General features: G+C 45.6%; 3 long non-coding RNA genes across 6 annotated transcripts; 2 read left to right on the forward strand and 1 right to left on the reverse strand.

Moving 5' to 3' along the window:
- Positions 1–13,316: 13,316 nt before the first annotated feature.
- On the forward strand, positions 13,317–14,414 carry LOC136497602 (uncharacterized). 2 transcript variants are annotated; one of them, XR_010769358.1, is made up of 3 exons: positions 13,317–13,962; positions 14,053–14,119; positions 14,266–14,414. It is a non-coding gene; the product is annotated as an uncharacterized lncRNA (long non-coding RNA). The 2 variants fall into 2 exon arrangements; XR_010769361.1 differs by having other exon boundaries at positions 14,059–14,119.
- A 2,177-nt stretch (positions 14,415–16,591) lies between these two features.
- On the reverse strand, positions 16,592–18,952 carry LOC136497610 (uncharacterized). The gene is made up of 4 exons (XR_010769365.1): positions 17,991–18,952; positions 17,225–17,303; positions 17,093–17,150; positions 16,592–16,909 (listed from the first exon to the last, which is right to left on the reverse strand). It is a non-coding gene; the product is annotated as an uncharacterized lncRNA (long non-coding RNA).
- Positions 18,953–19,458: 506 nt separating this feature from the next.
- Positions 19,459–22,429, forward strand: LOC136497618 (uncharacterized). Of its 3 annotated transcripts, none has more exons than XR_010769369.1 (3): positions 19,459–19,612; positions 19,752–19,888; positions 21,287–22,429. It is a non-coding gene; the product is annotated as an uncharacterized lncRNA (long non-coding RNA). The 3 variants fall into 3 exon arrangements; XR_010769367.1 differs by having other exon boundaries at positions 21,960–22,429; XR_010769366.1 differs by lacking the exon at positions 21,287–22,429 and having other exon boundaries at positions 19,752–20,188.
- Positions 22,430–22,632: the final 203 nt, after the last annotated feature.

The following is a 22,632-nucleotide window of genomic DNA, read 5'->3' on the forward strand; positions in this document are numbered from 1 at the left end:
CCAAGAAACTCGTCAAGGACATGCACTACGAGGCGGGCATCCAGGCCGTGATCCAATACCACACGGAAATTCTTAGAGAGGATCCCTAAAAAGGCGGCAAGAACCATGAGCCTGACCCTAGAACAATACCTGAAGATAAATATAGAACATTAATACTTATTTTTTCTGAGATTAATTACGCTTAATTTCATCTTCTTATATGTCATATACTTGATGATGTAGGTGCCTCCATGGTGGTGCGCCTATGATCTGCAGTGCTAGGCCCAGATGGTGTACAGGTGGTGCAACCCCGCTTGGGAGGAGAATCACAACGCTTGCCGGGAGCGGCGTTTGCTGATGTCGGGTGCACCACACCATCAACACAACCTCAACCTCTCAGAATACTTGGCTAGATGGGTACGCGAATTCATTTCTTTATTCTAACGCTCAACTCTGCATAATTTCTAATCATATTGTTTTTTTTGCAGTCGGCGGCACATGGTAGCGAGCCTTGCTCCCAGTTCATGGCATATGCTTTGGCCCTCAAGGGCAAGGCGACATTTGACATCGCCTACAACCCGGAGGACCTGCCCTCGACGTACAGCAACGAGTCCGTCCATAGCCGCCTCGATGGATACACATCGATGGCAAGGGTGGTCCATGGCTCAGAGTACGATCCGAGCGCTCATAACCTTGATGGAGAAGTGGTCATGAGGGCAGGAGGAGGCAAGAAGCATGGTCGGTTCTGGATTGGCGACAACACAATCGACACGGCCAGTACTCTCGCTCTCTCCCAGATTCGAGCACGGAGCATCGGTTCCTGTCCGGCGATACGCCCACAGCCGGACTCTACACGGTTCTAGATGAACGCACTCCAGGTTATTTCTGTTTTATTCATCGTTCATTGATTTTTACATACTTTTGCATTGCATTATAACGAGGCGCCGGGAGGAGCTAGAGACGAGGATGGAGGCAGAGCGACAGAGGATGGAGGTAGAGCGGTAGAGGATGGAGCTACAGATGTTTGAATATATGAGGGGTGTTTACGCTGTAATCGGTCAACCTCCACCATTGATGCCAATCCCTCCTCCTCAACCTGCTCCAAATACTGTTTCAGGCACTGTGAGTCGCTTTACAACCTTATAATCACTGTTTCTAGTTTATGCAGAATCAATCTTATAAAGATGCCCAGACACTAGAAACTTAGTGACTAATGCTATATGTTTGTTAGGCAGTAGAGAGACCATATGTGTTGTTTAATCTTGCCTCACATATGCAATCTCTTCTCCTTTGTGCAGCATCAATCGGCGACATCAAATGAGCCTCATGACCCAACGTGGTCGCAGTGGAACTCGTGGCATAAGTGACTACTTGTGATTTTGTTTGCATTTGCATTTGTGGATTACCTATGACTACTTGTGACTATTTGTAGTTGTGAATAAGCCTACTAGTGATTCTAAAGTTTATTTGAATTTATGTGTTGTTGATATATCTATAAGAACTACCTGTGATGCCTATTGTGAGCTATCTGTGATGGATGTGATGTTTATTTGAATGTGGTATGTGGTTGTGACCGAACCAAATAAATTGATTATATGTGGCAGCTTTGCCGAGTGTTACACTAGGCAAAAGGGCTATTTGCTGAGTGCCATGAAAAATACACTCGGCAAAGAGGGACACGTGGCAAAAATCTGTGAATTCTGGGACTAAAATGGCCTTTTTACCGAGTGTCTGCGCTGTGACACTCGACAAAGAAGCCAACATTTGTACGTTCTGGGCCAGTGTTTGCCGAGTGTCTAGTATTTGACACTCGGCAAATATGGCAGGTTTGCCGAGTGTCACGTATTTGACACTCGGCAAAGAAGGCAACTTTGCCGAATGTCAGATGTTTGACACTCGGCAAAGAAGACGGATTTGACGAGTGTCCGGTGTTTGACACTCAGCAAACCAGGCAGGTTTGCCGAGTGTCAGGTCCGAGACACTCGGCAAACGCGCCGTGACCATCTCCGCGCCGTCACGTTACTTTTTTTGCCGATCGTCGGTTTCAGCTCTCGGCAAGGTATTTGTCAAATGTCCGATAGAAAACACTAGGCAAAGAGACGTTTGCGACACTGTAGATGCCGTGTGCTGTTTGTCGAGTGTTACACTCAGCAAATTCTTTGCTGAGTATTTTTTGCACTTTGCCGAGTGCTTGTAGCACACGGCAAAGCCACAGTTTTTGGTAGTGTAACCATGTAACTAGTTGATCGTTGAGTATATTTGCTAGTTATATATAAAGAAAATAGAATATGCACACAGAATTCCGACAAGAAAAGTGAGGTGAGGGAAGATAAGTTCACGTCATGACCATTCCGAAAAAAGGCAGTGCAGGATAATAATGTTTAATAAAAACTAAAGAAAATCACCAATCAGGCAATGTATCATGTATGCCCACTGGGAGGAGTAGCAGTTACATCTGACCTAGCTAGACACATGTAATATAGTATTTACTAATTTCATATTGTTGGCGTCTTCCTAATGTCGAGCACGTAATTAAATTTCTGAAATATGGCACTATATCTGACAAAAGCCCACAGCCCGACCGGGCCGGGCCAGGAAGATGGGCTTCGTGCGTGGCTGGCGGCCCAGGCATGGCCTGTGGGACCACTTTTTAGCAGGCCGGCCCGAGGCCCACGAGGGAGAGCATCGGAGGGGATCGGCACAGCGGGGCGGGGAAGGAAGCGGCGTGCGGCTCCATCGCGGTGCCTCTTAGGCCCCGGGGCTAGCGCGACCTCCACGCGCAGGGCACAGTCACCGGCTCGCCGCTGGTCCGCTCAGGTAAGCTGCCGCCGCAACCGTCACCGAGGCAGGAGGGGAGCCATCGCCTCGCTTGCTCCCACGTGCTCGCCGAGGCTCGAGCGAGGAGGAGGCGCCGCGGCAGCGCTCGCCGAGGCAGGACCACAGGAGGGGAGCCACTGCCGTCGCGCTCACTAAGGCTTGAGGGAGGAGGGGAGCCTCCACCGTGATGCTCAGCCTGGGAGAGAGGGGGAATCGAGGGAGGAGGAGGAGGCGCGGTGCTCATGACTAGGGGAGGTGCGGGGAAAGGGAGGCGAGCGAGGTGCGTGTGGAGTCCTCGACTTGCCTGTGCGTTGTGAGTGCGGCGCGGCCGCATGGTAGGGAGGGATGGGGTGGGATGGGAAAGTTAGGGTTAGGAATAGTATTGGGCTGGGAAGTGGGGATTCTTAACAGGCCATGCCAGGCACTGGGCCGCCACCGGGCCTCCCTTAAATTGCGGGTCATGCCGTGCCAGCCCACGTGCCTGGGGTAAGGCCAGGCACAGCCTGCTCCCTCAGGTCGTGCCAGCCCAGGCCCGCTGCCCATCGAGCCGGGCCGTGCTTGGGCCAGGCCAAAAAAGCGGGCCTCGTGCCGGGCTGACGAGCTCGGGCTGCATGCCTATATATACTCGTTTTTCATCAGCATTCAGCAATCATGCATTTAAAGAAATACTCCACTACTTGCCTTAAAATACAAAGGTATCCTACAAATTTTAGGACAAGCTATAGGAGAAAGAAAGACGGCCACGGCCCTACGCATGGCCCAAATACTCTTTATAGTATATATAGTTTTCTGGCCTGAATTTTCTGTTGGGCCAAATGTTTAGACTTCCAGCCCAACATAGAGAGGAAAGAGGCAGAGAGCAATCATCAGCCTGTCCAACTCCCGTTCGCCGTTCCTGCTTTCCTCTGTCAGGCACTGGAGCTCGACGACGCTAACCCTAGCCACCGGTTGTCGTCCTCCACTGCCGCCGGTATGCCCTCTCGCCGGGCGCTGGTCCTCCACTCCACCCCGCCGAGCGCCGGCCGCTGCCCTGAGCCCCTGAGTCCCTGACGGCTTTCATATTGGCCCTAGACGTCAGAATTGACTAGCTCCGCCACTGATGTAGGACGGCCTGATCGAAATTGTTTATCTAGGCACATGCTCTCTCTCTCTCTCTCTGTGTGGGTGTGTGTCTGTCTAGTTCATTCATATTCTAACACATTATTTGTGTAGATATTTTAGTATTTTTATCAGGTTATATTAAACTTAGCTACCACCTACTTTATATACTTTTCCATCCCTATATTTATAGTTTCCCCTACATCGCACGTTTGAATTTGTTTAGTTGAAACCTTAACTTGAGCCATGTGTTTGACATGGAAATTAATACGTCATCGCTTCCATCATAGTGCAAAGTATACCCCTGGTGTGAGTGGTTATGCACATTATGCATATATAACTTGAGTTAGTTTTTCTATATTAACAATGGTAAACATGATCGTTTAGAAGCATATATAAAAGTGAGTCCTCAAAAGTTCAGTGTTCTATGAACAGAGCCCAAGGTATGTGAACTGAAGTTCAATTCATCATAATTTAAAATGTTCATGAGCGTGTATGCAAAAATTCCATGCTTCTTTTGTTCAGCCCTGAATATTGTATCAACATGCATGCTTGCCTGTTCGTCTTTGTTGAATATGTTATTGCTGGATATTCCCACATCTTGACTACTCGGCGATGCATGATCCTCCAAAATGATGCGCCATAGGAGCTGAGTTCACTGAGTAATAAGCTTTGCCGTATAGAAAAGAAAGAGTAATAAGCTTTGCTGTATTAGGGCATTTGATTATTTCAGTTTTTCTTAAAGAAAACGCTATCTGCAACTGCAACATGGTTGTATGTCCTCTCTGTCAGTATTGTCAGTAAAAGGATGAATCAGTCCGATATTGTAGTATATCGCAACTGTTAGGACGCGTGATTATTTCATTTCTTTTAAATGCTATGTGCAGCATTGTTGTATGTAATCTCCGTCAGTTTCATCAGTAAAGGAATGAACCAGTCCGACCTTGTTGTATATCGCAAATGCTCTTAAAAAGAGCGTACCCAGTGCAGAGAGCCCCCGCTCTGTGCGGGGTCTAGGGAAGGGTGTCAGTGGCAAGCCTTACCCTCGCTTGTGCAATGCGAGGAGACTGCGACTCGAACCCGGCACCTTCCGGTCACAGGCGTTAAGACTCTACCGCTTGTACCAGGCCCGCCCTTCTATATCGCAAATGCTCTTCATCCGGCAAATCTCAAACTATCCTACAACTTCTGTTCTAGCATTTGATATTAGGGAAAATTGTGTTCTTACCCCTGCTTTTTAAACTTTGTGTTTTTGTCCATGTTATTTTAAAGTGAATGGTCCGTTTCCCCTGCTTCTGACGTCCGTCAGATGGACATGGATTAAACGAATTAAAAAAGTTCCAAATCTGAAAAACAAAGGCCAAAAGACCATAGTGCCCCTTATCCTTATCTCCTCATCCCAAACTGAAGCACGGGGCGTCGTCGCTCTGCTTGGGCTCGGGTTTTCCAGTGGCGGCGCAGAAGCACCGAAGGGGAGGGGAGGCCGCGGGAGGGGCTGCCTCCAGGGCGCGGGCGCAGGGAGGGGCTGACTCTAGGGCGCGGGGCTGCCTCCTGGCCGCGGCTCTCGGCACTGGGAGGCTGCAGCGCCTGCCCGCGGGTCGGCGTGCACGCGCTGGTTGGCGGCGGCGGCGGCGCCCTGCCACAGCTCACCAGTGGCGTCCGCCTGCAGGTCCCGGTGTCCTCCTGCAGGTCCTGGCGGTGCCCGGCCGGGGTTGTCTTCTTCCTCTGGGCGTCCGGCTATAGGGGGCGCGCGGAGATGTAATTTGCTAACAAAATGTTGGATTGTCATTATTGTGTTGTAGGTGAAGACAAGTGGACCAAAGCACACTTGTGATTCTTTCAACAAGTGTGGTTAGTCCATGGCCTCAAAATAGATGGGTTTGTGATAGAGTTGTGGACTTACTGTAGGATGACCCGGAAATGGGTCCAATGGAATTGCAAGATGAGTTAAAAGTACTCAATGGATGTTTCATATGATAGAGTTTATAGAGCAAAGATGAGAGCAATTGATATCATATACGGGAAGTGGGAAGATTGTTATGACTTGATTCCTACTTATCAAGCTGAGCTTCTGAGGTCAGTGCCTGGTAGTGTGGTTGAAACGGAGACTGAAGAGCACAATGGCCATATATGTTTCTGAGATCTATAACCATTGCTAATTTTTACATCATGTTTCTTCTCTTTTTAGTGCAAGTGCTACGGCGAGGGGGAGGATGAGAGGAAGAGGTAGGGGAAGAGGAAGGGGAGGAGAGTCAGGAGAGGGCAACAATGATCCAATGTGTTTTATATGTGTCTGTAAGGAAAATGGACCCTTGGCCCATTTACTTTGGATTTTGGTGTTTGATGACCAACACAACCAAATTGAACTAATGAATTTGCAAGTATTTATTTTGTAGTTCAATAGGGTGCAAGACATGACTTGGACGAAGGCGACGTGGTGATCCGATGATCAACACCTTAAGAAAGACCTTAGAAGCACAAGAGAAGACCCAAGATATCAAGCAAAGTCCAAGCATGAAGATTGGAACCAAGCCGTACGCAAGATCGTGAAGAAATGAGCTCACTGTGGTGACCGGACGCTGGACCGGACGCTGGACAAGCGAACGGACGCTGCGACCGGACGCTGGGCAAGTGGCTCGGCAGACAGGCGATCGGACACTTACTGGACGCTGGCGGCAATCGACCGGACGCAGGACAGCAGCGTCCGATCAAGTACAGTAAGGTTCCAGAGCGGCAAATCTGCGACCGGACGCTGGCCAGCGTCCGATCAGTATATTACCGTCTCAACGGTCAGGATGACCGGACGCGTCCGGTCAGGACGATTCAGCGTTCGGTCAGTAGCAATTTCGCGGGAATTTGACCCCAACGGCTACTTTCTCAGTGGGGCTTATAAATACAACCCCCAACCAACCATTTGAAATGTGTGGAGCTGAGGAAACATACCAAGGGTGTTGATACACCATTTTAGTGATCTCCACTTGCATAGTGCTTAGTGATACATTAGGTGATTAGCGTAGGTGCTTTGCGAAGTGCTTAGGTTGATTAGACCATCGCTCATGCGCTTGCTCTAGGTTTAGGCCTAGTGTTTAGTGAGGTTTGCATACCTCTTGCTACCCGGTGCTTGCGAGCACCATTGTTGTACATCAGAGGGGCTTGTAGTCTTACGAGATCACACCAACCGCGTTTGTGGTGTGGCCGCCACCGTGTACCGGAGGGAACAAGGCCCGCGGCGTTTCGGCCGGAAGCTTGATAGTGAAGACGGCGGGGAGCATCCGGGAGAGGCTTGCCGAGTGGCACGTCAGAGACCCACTTGCGCTGGGGAAGGCCTGAGGCTATCCACGAAGTTACCCGACCGGGAGCTTGGCCCTTGCGAGGGATTCCTTGTGAGGGGCTCCAACGAGGACTAGGGGGAAGCTTGGCGCTTCTCGATACCTCGGTAAAAATACCAGAGTCGTCGACGGGAGTTTGCATATCTCTACCTTGCTCTTTAGCTTCCGCACTTACATTGATTACATTACTTATTGTGCGGTAGAGATAGCAACACATTAGCAAAACCGTAGTTACACATTTAGATAGTTTATCTTTTGCATAGGTTTTGCTAAGGGTAGAAAAAGATGCCATAATTTAGAGTTAGAATTTTAAGTTGCCTAATTCACCCCCTCCCCCTCTTAGGCATCACGGTCCCTTCAATTGGTATCAGAGCCGGTTGGCTCAATTTGGACCATTGGCTTAACCGCCGTTGAGCCGATGCTACTTAGAGTGGTTGGGATGGATACCTCTAGGCCTCCGCACTTTGACGGCACTAACTTCCCTTATTATAAGGCTAGAATGGCTTGCCACCTTGAGGCGGCTGATTTGGAAGTATGGAGAGTAACTCGTGACGGGATGAAACCCATCAAGAATCCCGAAAAACCCACAAAGAGTGATGAAAAAAAATGCATTTCAATGCTAGAGCTAAGAATTGTTTGTTTGAATCTTTTAGCATGGATGTGTTTAACCAAGTATTCACTTTAAATACGGCACATGAAATTTGGTTAAAACTCCAAGAGCTCCATGACGGCACAAGTAATGTCCGTGAACAAAAGCATTGTCTAGCTAAACAAAATTATGATTCCTTTACAATGAATGATGATGAGCTTGTTCGTGATATGTATTCTCGTTTGAATCTAATTATCAATGAGCTCCATTCAATAGGATTAATAAAGTTAGATGATGCGGACATCGTGAGGAAGATCATCTCCGTGCTACCACAAAAGAAATATGCAAGCATCATCACCATCCTTCACAATATGGAGGACTTGAGCACCATGACCCCGGGCATAGTCATTGGCAAGTTAGTGGCATTTGAAATGTCATGAAAGATGGGTCAAGAAGAAGCCTCTTCATCAAGCAAAGGCAAAGCTCTCGCTTGTAGCGAGAAAAAGAAGATGAAGGGCAAGCAAGTTGAGATAAGCTCAAGCTCAAACTCCTCAAGTGAAGATGAAGAAGAAGATGAGGATGATGATGATGATGATGATGATGATGATTCAAGTGATGATGATCAATCTTCCTCCTCCACCTCCGACCTTGATGAAGAATCAATCAAATTAATCAACAAGGTGGAGAAGATGATCCAAAGGCTCAATGTCAAGGGTGTGCCCATCCAAATTCAAGATCTCATGTTCACCAATCAAAGAAATGAGCAAAGAAAGAGAGGATGCTATGGATGTGGCGAGTTGGGGCACTTTGTGGAAGTTTGTCCAAACAAGTCCACACCCAAGACAAAGAAGAAGGCATGCAAGAACCAAGCCCTCACCTCAATAAGATCATGGGATGATTCTTCAAGTGAAGAAGAACACCATCACAAGAGGCGAGGCCGCAAGCACTCATCATCAAGCTCTTCACGTGTGTGCCTTATGGCACGAGGTAACAAAAGCTCATCCTCTAGTGAGAGTGATAGTGATGATGATTTGCCTTCTTATCATGAAATTATGCAAGAAAAACTTAATTATGCTAAAGCTTGCACTAGTCAACAAAAGAAGCTCAAAAGTTTAAAAGAAAAGCTAGATAGTTCACAAAAATCATACAAAATCTTGCTTGAACAATATGAGCATTTTGCTAATCTCAATGTTGAACTATCTACTAAAATTGAAAAACTTGAGGCTAGTGCAACAACAAATGCATGCACAATGAATGATGAGCAACTTGTAAAGAAAAATGAAAAATTAAAAGAAAAGTTAGCTAGCTCACAAGAAGCATATAATAGTTTGCTTGCTAAAATGGAAACCATGTGCAAACATTATGATGAGCTAACTAATAAAGTTGCTAATCTTGAAGCCGTTAATTCAACCCTCACCAAGGTATCTAAAAAGAAAAATTCCATGGTTAACATATCAAAAAGGGATGCCTCTACTTCTTGTAATGATTTATGTTTAGACTCACCTTTGTACAATCAAGTTTGTGTTGAGAAAGTCGTTGTAGATACATGCACACAAGAGGTTGCAATGGAGAATGAGCAACTCAAGCAAGAAGTAGCTCGCCTCACCAAGGACTTGACTCAAGTGAAAGGCAAGATGAAGCAAACATAACTTCATCAAGATAACACCGTCAGGGAGTGAAGAAGCTTGATGAAGGACAAACCATGGTTTGTTACGTGTGCCATAAGGAAGGTCACAAGTCCTATGAGTGCAAGGTGAAGAATGGGGGAGGAGCAAAGAAGAAAGAGAAGAAGCAAACAAGCAAGCTCTCCAACACCTACACCAACAAGGTGGACAAGAAGGCCTCCACACCTTATCTCTTGAAGAAGAAGAAAATGACAAGGTGGTGGTCATCAAGGTGAACAAGCAAGCCAACAATGGGGTCAAACGCTTTTGGGTGCCAAAGGAAATCATTTCCAACATAAAGAGCACCAAGAAGGTTTGGATCTCGAAAGGGAAGTGAGAAGTCCGATGGACATCGGGGAATTTAGAGACTTGGCAAAGTATGGATGCATTTCATGGGGTGCATCATGATGGTCAAAGTCATTGCCAAGTGGGTTAGTGAATGTTATGGACCCAAATTCCCATTCCCATGTTAGGTAACTAGATTCAATTTACTTCAATTGGTTTTTGATTTAATTTTTCCTATGATTGATATCTTTTAGCATCTAGTTACACTTCATGCCTATGTTTGCATTTACATGCTTAAATCTTTTGTCATGCATTCAATAGGTATATCATATGGTAGGCTTGCTCGGTTTCATTATCAACCCTTGGAGCAAACTTACATGATTTAAAATTGTTTAGGAGCACGGCACATAGCTTGCTTTACAATTATTTATCTAATATGTGTCAAAGTCCAAATTATAGATAATCTCTCCCAAATATCAACTTTCAAGTGGTATTTTGATACTTAAATCAATGTGCACAAATTTTACAAGTATTCAACACTTGTGTGCACAAATTTAGGGGGAGCTTAATCTACAAGTTGGATGCTTTGAGACTAACACCTTTTTAAGCTTATCTTGTGTGTAGTAGTCTCATTGCAAGGAAAATAGAGTCCCCGGAAGAAAGCATTATACTTAAATTGGTAGAAATCAAATTGATTGTCACATATGGTATTTCTAAACCGATATCACCATGTTGATCTCACTTTGATATTTATTTGCTTTCTCCATGCATTATATAGATTAACCTCTCTTGTGTAATAAATTGCTGATTATGCATATGCTTTGCTTTTTATCATATATATTCATAAATTTAGGGGGAGCTTAGTCTATATAATGTGATAGTCAAGTTTTGTGACCTATTCCATGCTAATTAAATCCTTCATTTGGTTCACAAAATTTGACCCTCCCTTATGCTACTAATGTCTTTCTTTTTGGGTGTTTGATGCCAAAGGGAGAGAATTTAAAGGACCAAAGACAAGTATTTAGTTACAAGTAGTAATGATCCAAGAAAGGAAGGAAAGTGAATTATGGATTAGTCTAAGTAATGGAAGTTTTTTTAGAAAACTAGGCTTTAATCCATAATATCATATGGGGACATTTGCAAGGGCAAGACAAGCTTTTAAGTAAAGTTTTAATTGGTATCTGTCAATTAGTATCATATAACCTTGCCCTTTGCATTGCATCCTAGCAAGTAGATAGTTTTTAATCTCCAAATTCTTATAATTTGCTTGCTTTGGTCGTGTTGTCATCAATCACCAAAAAGAGGGAGATTGTAAGGAAAATGGACCATTGGCCCATTTACTTTGGATTTTGGTGTTTGATGACCAACACAACCAAATTGGACTAATGAATTTGTAAGTGTTTATTTTGTAGTTCAATAGGGTGCAAGACGTGACTTGGACGAAGGCGACATGGTGATCCAATGATCAACACCTTAAGAAAGACCTTAGAAGCATAAGAGAAGACCCAAGATATCAAGCAAAGTCTAAGCATGAAGATTCGAACCAAGCCGTACGCAAGATCGCGAAGAAATGAGCTCACTGTGGTGACCGGACGCTGGACAAGCGACCGAACGCTGGGCAAGTGGCTCGGCAAACAGGCGACCGGACACTGACCGGACGCTGGCGGCAACCGACCGGACGCTGGACAGCAGTGTCCGATCAAGTACAGTAAGGTTCCAGAGCGGCAAATCTACGACTGGACGCGTCCGGTGGCAGGCGACCAGACGCTGGCCAGCGTCCGATCAGTATATTGCCGGCTCAACGGTCGGGACGATCGGACGCGTCCGATCAGGACGATTCAGCGTCCGGTCAGTAGCAGTTTCGCAGGAATTCGACCCCAACGGCTACTTTCTCAGTGGGGCTTATAAATACAACCCCCAACCGGTCATTTGAAATGTGTGGAGCTGATGAAACATACCAAGGATGTTGATACACCATTTTAGTGATCTCCACTTGCATAGAGCTTAGTGATTCATTAGGTGATTAGCGTAGGTGCTTTGCGAAGTGCTTAGGTTGATTAGCTCATCGCTCATGTGCTTGCTCTAGGTTTAGGCCTAGTATTTAGTGAGGTTTGCATACCTCTTGCTACCCGGTGCTTGCGAGCACCATTGTTGTACATCGGAGGGGCTTATAGTCTTGCGAGATCACACCAACCACGTTTATGGTGTGGCCGCCACCGTGTACCGGAAGGAACAAGGCCCGCGGCGTTTTGGCCGGAAACTTGATAGTGAAGACGGCAGGGAGCATCCGGGAGAGGCTTGCCGAGTGGCACGTCGGAGACCCACTTGCACGTGGGGAAGGCCCGAGGCTATCCACGGAGTTACCCGATCGGGAGCTTGGCCCTTGCGAGGGGCTCCAACGAGGACTAGGGGGAAGCTTGCGCGCTTCTCGATATCTCGGTAAAAATACTGGAGTCGTCGACGGGAGTTTGCATATCTCTACCTTGCTCTTTAGCTTCCGTACTTACATTGATTATATTACTTCTTGTGCGGTAGAGATAGCAACACATTAGCAAAACCGTAGTTGCACATTTAGATAGTTTATCTTTTGTATAGGTTTTGCTAAGGGTAGAAAAAGATGCCATAATTTAGAGTTAGAATTTAAAGTTGCCTAATTCACCCCCCTCTTAGGCGTCACGGTCGCTTCAAATATGTTTTATATGTGTCTCATATTGTTGTCATGATGCTAGCAAAATATTGCAAAGGTGCTGCCAAAAATTTGAATATTTTTTCAATATTAAATCTGAGTTGAAATAATTGCAAGTTATGCCAAATATATGTGACCGAATTTAATCAATTGTGTCAACATACAACAAAAAAAAGTCTAATTCCAAATAGGGGTAAAATCACAAATAGGCATAACAATAGGGGCAAAATTATATGGGCATTTCTGTCCTTATGTACAAAATTTAACACGTTAGGGGAGGATGACGGAGTAGGGTCAAACTGATGCTTCGTTTTAAAATCACAGGGGTAAATTCACAAAGTCAAAAAAAAAACAGGAGCAAAATCACAATTTCAATATAAAACAAGAGTAAAACGTAAGAGCCCCTTATATTATTACAAAAGGAACATGATCGAACTACAATTTTAGAAGAAAGGCATGTTCTAATTTGATGTCACCTGTACTTTTTTCATTAGGATGTTCTATCCTTTCATATCCCATACGTGCTGCGTGCGCTCCCCTGTTCGTCGTTCTGGCCGTCTGGCGTTTGCGGTCGGCCAGGCCTACTCAAGCAGCGAGAGCTGACGGGCATTGTGCGCAGTATTGTTTCCTCGCGCGCGGCCCAGAAACTATCTTACCATATGAATCCTGGGTCCAAAAGCTGGCCGGTGAGAGTGGCCACGTCGTCTGCTTTTCCCGGCCGTTCGATTGGGCGCGCGGACGGCCCAGATCGGGCGAGGCGTGGTTTTTTTTCAAAAAAAACCTTGAACTTTAGTTGAATCGACCCGCAGTCCAGGCCTCCTCTCATTTTTTTTTCAAAAAAAACCCTGGAACTTTACCAAAATTTGGCCTCTCACCTCCATCTCGCCCTCCCCTTCCTCTCTCTCTCTCTCTCCTTCCCTCCTGATGCGGCGGCGGGTGCGCCCCACGCTCCGCGCCGCAGCAGCCCGTCTTCCGCCGCCGCCCAAGCCTGTCCTCTTCGCCGCGTCCTCGCAGCCGCCGTCCCCAACTCCGCGCCATCGGGAGCAGCGCCGCCCCGGCCCCCTCCGCCGTCCCCGGCTCCACGCCGCGTTCTCGCGTCCACCCGCCGTCCCCCGCTCCGCGCCGTCGACAGCGACACCGCCACGGTCACCTCCGCCGTCCCCGCTCCCACGCAGCGTCCTCGCGTCCACGCACGCCGTACCGCGGCTGCGCTCGCCTGCACGCTGCTGCTGTCATCGCCGGAGAAGCTAGATGTACCTCCCCTCGATGCTACTGCTGACCTCGCAGGAGAAGGCAGATGTAGCCCACTGCTGTATCCCTCCTCCACTCGATCTCCGGTTCCTCCGATTCCGTTGCCGTGCCGCCCACCGGAGCTTCACCTCCGCCTCTTTTCTTATTTTGTTTAGCTTTTAATCCCCAGTGGGCAGGTACCTCTGGCCGCAGATCCATTTTCCCACGCGATTACCATCGCTGGCGGCCATCAACATGCTGTCCGTTCAACAGACACGACTCCTGGTATGCTTCCTCTCCTGTTCTTGGTGGCCGCTGCATGTAATGTGCTCGACAGAATGTCAAATTCACGGTATGATGTTCGCTACCTTTTAGCTGCAGGTTCGTGGATGTTTTAATTGCAGGTCCATGAATGGCCACGACCTGCATATCTATCATCAAGGTATGGATAAATCAGGATATTTTCAATGCGTACTTTACAATTGAACTCAGTCGCTGCTGCTGCTGAAACGCACACACAAGGAGTAGTGATCAGATTTATCACTACACCTAAGCATATTTAAAATTCTTTCGTGTTCGTGCCTGCAGCTTGCGAGAGTTCCATTCCACTTCAATCTGAGCAACCCGCCGATTTTAGACGCACCAGGCGGAGACTGTTTGCAGCTTCCAAGACCGAAAACGGAGAGTTTTCATGCTTTCACTGCAGAAAATAAATGGATATTTCCCTTTTGCTCTTATGAGTTTCTTTGTGCTCATTGTTCACTGACATTTCTTTGCAACGTCGGTTCAACCAATGCTGACAACGCTTCCCACGGGTTGCGGGACGCTGGTTCCATACGAAATCCCAAGGCGAGCTCGCCTGGTTTCGTTTTTGTCGGGAAGAATTGAGCTCAAACACTAGTGCATCAGGTTCAGGTTCAGGTTCAGCCGTTCAGGGCAGCCAGTGCCCAGTGGTTGTGTGATTGTGTTATCACAATTCATACTACTAGTAACTCAGCAACCTTCAAATTCCCCTCCCTCTGCACACCCAAACTAGAAACATCCCCCGTGCCTTGCAGAACGCCATGACGTAGTACACCACGACGCCGGCGCCGGTGAACGCAGCGCTGGACACGCACACCTTCCACCCGGCGATCGACGGCCATGACGAGCACCAGGAATGCCGGCGGCACGGCGCACATCGCCCCATGCCTGTGGTGCAGGCATAGCATTGCAATAGATGTGTTTGCAGGAATGTCTAATTATGTGACAAGTTTCGACTTTAGCCCGTAGCCCCTTAAAATATCTTATGTGAAACATGTATATAATTGCTAGTATAGTACTCCCTCTATTATCTTTTATTAGACGTGTGCTGATTTTTCATTTTTAACTCTATGTTAGGCGTGGGGTTGGTTTCTAGGCCGGAGTCATGAGCAGGCTTTGGCATTTAAACTTGATCGCAGCAAACTCGAAACATTTTCTGGGTAGGAGACGTCAAAAACAGTTCATGGTGATGTGCTGGCTTCTTCTGGTTGGTTTATTTCACCGTGACAATTAAACGTCGCTACATGCATGCATACATGAATTCGGCATAAAGTGGTCACTGCTTAGTGTCATTAATTTTCTTGGTATCTGTAAAGCTGTTCTTCACGCCTAAAAAAAGATAATGGAGGAAGTACTTAACAAATATATGGAAGTCATCGTTTACGTCAAAAATGTGTTCATTTTTTCTTATCTTTTGTGTGTCGGTCTTTGCATGTGCAACATCAAAAAAGTGCAGCTCTCCGCACTCAACGGCCGCGGAAAAAAACGCCACCTACCTTGTAATCCATGCCAATTGAGCTTCATACATGTTGCGTGCCTGGGTCTTCCCCTTCCTCATCCGTCAGTTGTCGGGCATACACTTTGGATGTGTTTGTCTCGAATTAGAGTTGTATCGTATATCCTGGTAAGCGGATGGAAAACGAGTGGAACTATATTTTAGAAAAAAAGGTATTTAGTGAGGTTTCATGAATGAATGCAAAAAAAACACTAAATAATGTTGGATTATACCATTATAAAACAGATACAACATTTCTAGCTTGTGATAGTGATGTGTGAGTCCATCATCCTCATGTTGCATCCACCAAATTATGCTCTGGTGTGAAGCTCGATTCGAGCATATCCCACCATTATAGATCTGCCGATGCAATTACATCCATTCATATAAAGTATCGTCTAAAATTTATCTAACTTCGTAATAAAGTTATTAATTCATATAGTATTTAGCTTTTCACTATTAATATATGGTCTGCGTGTCTCTCTCACAAAATTTATTGGTTCTTGTGCATAAGTCTGCTGTAAGATTACAGCTCGTTTCTCCTCTTCTCTTTTCTTCACCTCAGCATTTAACCAGCTTACAGGTTGCTCTGAGGCGGGCTCTCCTGGTTTCTTTTTGTTGGGAAGAATTGGCGCAAATACCACTGCAACCTTGCAGTGCATCAGGCAGGCTTCAGGAGAGCCAGTGGTTCCGTGGTTGTGTAATTTGCGTCACAACTTACAATTCATACTACATTACTAGTTACTCGTATCCTTCGAATTCTCCTATCTCAGTCCCTCTTGAGTCTTCACGCCCAAACTTAGAAACAACCGCGGGCTTTGCAGAACGCCATGAGGGCATGTACAGCCCACAGACATGGGATCGTCTGCAAGCACCTCGAATCTAGCATACAGACCGGTAAAAAGACAAGTCATACGACCCATGGTCTATTTCATTGTGTTCGAGCTATTAATGTTTTGCATATAGCCAAGATAAATGATAAATAAACTTTGTAGACCACTGTGTTGCTATTTGATACTATTCTACCAACGAGTTCAGACTGATAGTAGAACATGGCAATGCTCTATTCACACTAACTGAACAAGGCCATGCACTTTTCACATCATCTGATTGGTTCACCAGTTCAACATGAAAGCTCCATACATCAGCATGATAAACAAAACACTGACTGGTTCAGACTAACTGAAAATTCAGAAACTTAAACAAAACACTGACTGGTTCACACTAACTGAAACTTCACAGTTCATGCAGGATAACAGGAAAACATCGCTGACAGTTCAGAAGTTTTTCAGCAACCTAGATAACTTAAAATGACACTAATGTTTCAGACAGCTAATACATGAACTAGATAGCTAACAGATAACAGAAGACTTGATCTGAGCCCTTGTCCAAAACTTCATTCGACACAACATCATAGCTCCAGCCAAGAATAACCTACACAAAAAAAAAATAATGAAGCATTGAACAACATGTTCTCTATTTTCAGACACAAGCAAAATAAAGTTACATAAAGTGCCATTCAGTTTCAACATCCAGAAAGGGCATAGCTCTGTTATTCAGTCCACATTTTCACACAAGCTACAGCAGCAATTCTCAGATACATGGAAGAACACATACCATTTCTATGTGTACCTTCAACAGATCAGTAGCAGTAGCAGGACCTTCTCTTGCTTCCCTGAAACACAGTACAGGGATTTTAGTTACTGAACACTACAACGCAGTTCCAGATTATACAGGAAGAGCACATACCAAATTATATAACTTCAGGAAAAAGCATCTTTCTCAAACACTTCATGGCAGCTTGTTGTCAGTTTGAGCATAATGTACACTGTACATGAAAGCAAGTAAGCAGTTTGATATGCTAGAATTAAATAAACCAAGTACACTGTGCATGAAAGGCTTGACTAAAGAAACCGTAGCAAAGAAATTGAAAAGCATTCAGGATGATGCACACTACTGTGACAAGCTACGAGCAAGCAGAAATATCAAATCTTGTACTTTGGAGCATACAGATCTACTAGGACAGAGCATCTACAAACAAGATGGCATGTCAGTTCAAGTCCTCAAGAGCTCAGTAAGTTCACGAGAAAGATCAAGCTCCAGATCACACAGGATTCAACAGAAATTGCTAACTGAAAGCTAACTAAAAGCACGCTGAAATTGCAAACTGAAATTGCCTTGCTAACTGAAATTACTAATTGAAATTACTAACTGAAATTATTAAGTGAAAGCTAACTGAAAGAACACTGAAATTACAAACTGAAAGCACATTGAAATTACTAACTGAACTTACATACTGAAATTACTAACTGAAACTGCGTAATTAGAAGCTAACTGAAAGCATGTACACGGCCAACTAGTAGGGCATCAACTGAAAGCACATTGAAAAATTACAAGCTAACTAAAAGCTTGTGCACGGCCAACTAGCAGGGCATCAATCCCTTAACCCATACGGCAAAATTCAAATGAAGCAAAATTCAATCCTTAAGCTAGACCTAGGTGCAGAGAAATATACCGTGTTGGATCCCAAGCTGCCACCACTAGCAGCTGCATCCCACCAGGCTGGAGACGGTGAGGGAGGGAACGCAAAGGCGACTGCGGATGAAGGGTGAAGCCACCTCGCCCACCAGGGGGAGAACGGGAGGCATCCAATGGGGGAGATCCGCCCATGGAGGAAGGCATGGACGAAGCCGTCGTCGGTGCGCCAGATCCAGACAACGAGGAAGGGGATGGGACGCCGGCACCACGGAAGAGGGCCGCCGGCAAGCTGGATCAGCGACCGTTGCCGAGGACGAAGTTGCTTGGTGCCGCCGCCGCCGCCGCCGCCGCCGCTGAAGACGCATGTCGACCCTTGCTCATCCGACCCAGAGCAACAACCATGTTCTTCCTGAACGGAGGTTCGCTGTTGAGCTCCATCTTGACGGCGACGAATGGCGGCGGAGCCCGGAGAGGAGAGCACTATATGGTATGGGTAGGACGGATTTTGGCGCGGAAAAGGAAATCGAGCGCGCCACAACCAGATCCCGCGCGCTCGGCTTGGAGACGGCATGCCCCGTACAGCGCGTCTCTCGGCCGGCGACGACATCTGGGAGCACGAGCCGACAGCGTCGCCTCGCGAGACGCCGGGCTCCCTCTCTCACGCTGTACATGCCCTGACGTAGTACACCACAACGCCGGCGCCGGTGAACGCCGCGCTGGCCGCTGGCCACGCACACCTTCCACCCGGCGACGGCCATGACAAGCACTAGGAACGCCGACGGCACGCGGTAGGGCCGCGGCATGTCCGGGCGCTTGGCGCGGAGCCAGACGAAGGCCGCAAACTCTAGGAGCATCCCGAGGAGGAAGTTGGTGACCACCACGATGCTGTCGAAGCTCAGGAAGGACATGCCCAGCGCGATGGCGCCCATGTCCAGCGCGATGGCGCCCATCAGCATGTTCGGTTGGCTGGTTCGTCCAGCGGGCATGTCCTTCGTGAGCTTCGACAGCATGGCGGCGGTCACTAAGGCCCTGTTTGCATGACTCTAACTCTGGTGGAGTTGTTTCATTCCAGAATTCAGGTGAAGCTAATTCTAGGTGGAGTTGGAATTATCTGATGGAGTTAGCTCTGGGTGGAGTTGGAGTTGCAAAGAGGTGCTCCAAAACTCCCCCTCCTTTTGCACCACAGCTCTATGGAGTTAGCAGCTCCAAGAAATTTTGGAGCTAGAATGTTTGGTTGGAATTTTTGTTGAAGTTGCTGGAGTTCTAAAGTGAAGCCATGCCAAACAGGGCCTAACTTCCTGTACAGCCTCGGGGGTGCTCCTAGAGTTTGCGGCCTTCGTCTGGCTCCGCGCCAAGCGCCCTGAAATGCAATACCTTGCGTATGAGCGCGCGCGGAGCTTATTGGCGACCTCTGGTTGGTGGCTTTTGCCCGTGGGTCCTGCGCTGCATGTCGACTTTTCCGCACTTAAGCACCCCGTGCATGCAAGACTCACGGCTCTGCTGCCTCGGCTCCGTTTCGTCTGGCTCCCCAGAGTCGACTCAGCTCGCGCTGTTCCTCTCTGTCTCTGCGTGACCTCCTCTCCGGCGCTGCTCCCCTCTCTCTGACGCTGCTCCTCTCCGGCGCTGCTCCGGCACTGCTGCTGCGTGTGCTCTCCCTTGGTATTCTGAACTCCTTGTGCTACCCTGATGCTCACCGTCCACAAGCCACTGAGCTCTCAAAGCAGTGCTTGGTGCTTTGCCCCCAAACCCTAGATCCCCAAACCTTGTTCTTCGTGCTTATATATCCTTCTTCTTGCAGCTCTACACAACGGGTGCCGTACCACCTCCGTGCGCAGCCATTTCCTGGCGACAACCATGGCAGGCGCTCCAACCCAACGCCGGCAGTAGAAGCAAGCTCGATCGATGGAGCAAACATGCTTATCCGCTCTCACCCAGGTACTAGTGGTTTGCTTCTTCCTCTCCGGCTAGAATCGAAAGGCAATCGTATTTTAAGTCCTTATTCTCATCTGTTCCTTTTCTTTGGATTTCTAGATCTAGATTTGTCAAGTTTTGGTGCCGGTACTTTTCACACTATAGTATCAAGTTCTTGCCTGAAATGTGGACCTCAATGGCTCGAACTCCTCAAGAGTTTGCTTCTTTGTACTAACAGATAACCCATATGCCCAGTCCCGTCTCCTTATTTGTAGCCCATATGCCCAGCCTCAACTCAATTAGTAAGATTCATGTGATTGATCCGTTTTCCCCCATGTACTGCTTGTAAACTCAGTTGGAGATTCCTTTGCCTTCATGCCATGTACCCATGTTTAAGAATAAGAAAAGACCATCTATTCCACTTGCTTGTAAACTCGCAAAGTTGAAGTACCTGATGAAAACCATATTCTCTCAGTGTGCTTGCTTTTTTTGTAACATGTGTGCAGTGCTTGACAACAAACATGAGGCCTTTGGGTTACATTGTTGTGTTACATCGTTGAACACAAATAAAAGAGACATGTTCCAGGATATCTTATACGCACTAGCAAATTAAGTCAGGGTTTGATTCATACTTTTTATGTGATTTACCCTCCTATTTTTTTTGAACCAAATTAAGCCTAGGATTGATTACTTGTACTATGAAGCTATGTCCTGCACGGCTTGGTTCAGTAGCTGTTAGTGGTATTTGCATGTGTATTTGGTCTTGCTATTTTGAATATGGAGGTTGAATTGACTGCTACATTTAACTTTCTGTATTTGGTCTCGCTATTTGCAAACTGAATTGACTGCTACCTTCAACTTGTCTGTATTTGGTCTAGCTAATTGCAGACATGCATGTTCAAGAAAGTATTTGATCCAATTTAATTTAATTTCAGAGCAGAAACTATGAACAATTTATTCTGGTGTAGTTCTGTTAGATGAAGCTGAGAGTATAAAGAAAGCTATAAACTAGAAGTATGATATCCAGACATCTAATAGACTAATACTAGGTAGCAGATAACTCTGGGTTAGTATTAGTATTAATATTTCATTCATAACTCTGGTTTATGCCTCAAAAAGTCATGTAGCAGATAATGAAGATAATTTTCCTGCTACAACCAGCTCTTGTAGAAAGTTGGTGATATGATCTTCTTATCTTAAAAGCAATCATGATTGTTAGATTTATCTCTGGCAAAGGTAGCAAGGGGTAGGATGTTATGCAAGTCCAATCTGTAGCATTAAAAATTCACTACTGTGATGCACTAATTTTCATTATACTGAAATATTAATATTTTTCTCATTATTGGGCCTTTCAGTTCTGTTAGTCAATTTTTTTAATAAATACTTATGTAGAGGATCAAGGCTCTTTTTTCTACATTGCAGCATATCTTGTCTTCTTTGGAAGCCTTGCATGTCCAGTGATCTGCACAAGTATTTTAGAGCTTAAGGGTGATGCACAAGTATTTTAGAGCTTAAGGGTGATGGGGAGCAAAGGTTGCACTCATTATATTCACTGGTCCCTGAAGTTGAATGCTTTGCCTTTGGTCTGCCATTATTGCACTTGGATGTGTTACCAGTCCACCCTATGTTATTCAGTTGTGTTCTTTTGTATGCATGCACATAACATACAGTGTAATGATAGCAATTCTGGAAATCAGGCTACATGTTTTTTAATATTTGTTTGTGTATGAGAATGTCAGATGAGCCTTTTAATTATTTGTGAGTAGTTACGTCACATGCTATGCTTAAAATTTTGATAACCGTTGTTTTACCAGATTTTTTTTTGCTTGGGCATGCTTCAGATTTTGTAATTGAACTGCTCAAGAAATTTATCACATTAAAACTAGTGATTTGCTGATTTGTTGAATTAAGATTTGTACATGTTATATAGAGCTACAGCTTATCCGGTGTAAATGTTCCAAATTGTTTTCGGCTCAGCTTTATTTTTATTGCTCAATGCGTACACTACTTGGCTACTTATCTGGTTCTCAATTAATTTGTTTTCTGACCATCAGACTTTTTTCGTTGCATCAAAGTTACTCCCTCAAAAATGCAGGAGAGCCTGTGCTTCTTTTTCATTAAGAAGAAAAGGGGTGAGAACGCTTACAAACACACCAACGCATCAAAGTTACTTTAATACTACCTGATGTACCTATTATGTTTGACATAATGAAAAGTTTTAAGGTGTGCTCATTTAAGTACAGAAAATGTCATGTAAATTTGAGTTCAAAAAGTTATATCTCCCAACGTTGCAGGTGGTTGGAGTGTAACTAGATTTATAGATTGTAAAAGAAACCATTGTATATATGTTTTTTTTTTACCTTTTAGAGAAGTGGTACACTATCGTACCTAAGATGTACTTTATCCGTTCTAAATTACAAGACGTTTTGATTTCCTAGATTCATAATTTTTGCTACGTATCTAGATATAAGTTATGTCTAGATACATAATAAAATCTATGTATCTAGAAATGTCAAAACGTCTTATAATTTGGGACGGGGGAATACTTGTTATTGCGGAGCGAAGTTTTTTTTCATAATATATTATTATTTGATATAATAACGATAGTTGTGAACATATACATACATAAATATATACATACATATATACATACCTGACTGTATTAAGTATATAGCTTTGTTGGTGCTGGATGTTGGACGGTACTCCGTACGTACTGCCTATGTCTACAAAAACGCACCTATGTCTATAAAGAATGCAATTCTCGGATT

This window comes from Miscanthus floridulus, chromosome 1 (assembly GCF_019320115.1).
Source record: "Miscanthus floridulus cultivar M001 chromosome 1, ASM1932011v1, whole genome shotgun sequence".
In the NCBI taxonomy this organism is placed as follows: domain Eukaryota; kingdom Viridiplantae; phylum Streptophyta; class Magnoliopsida; order Poales; family Poaceae; genus Miscanthus; species Miscanthus floridulus.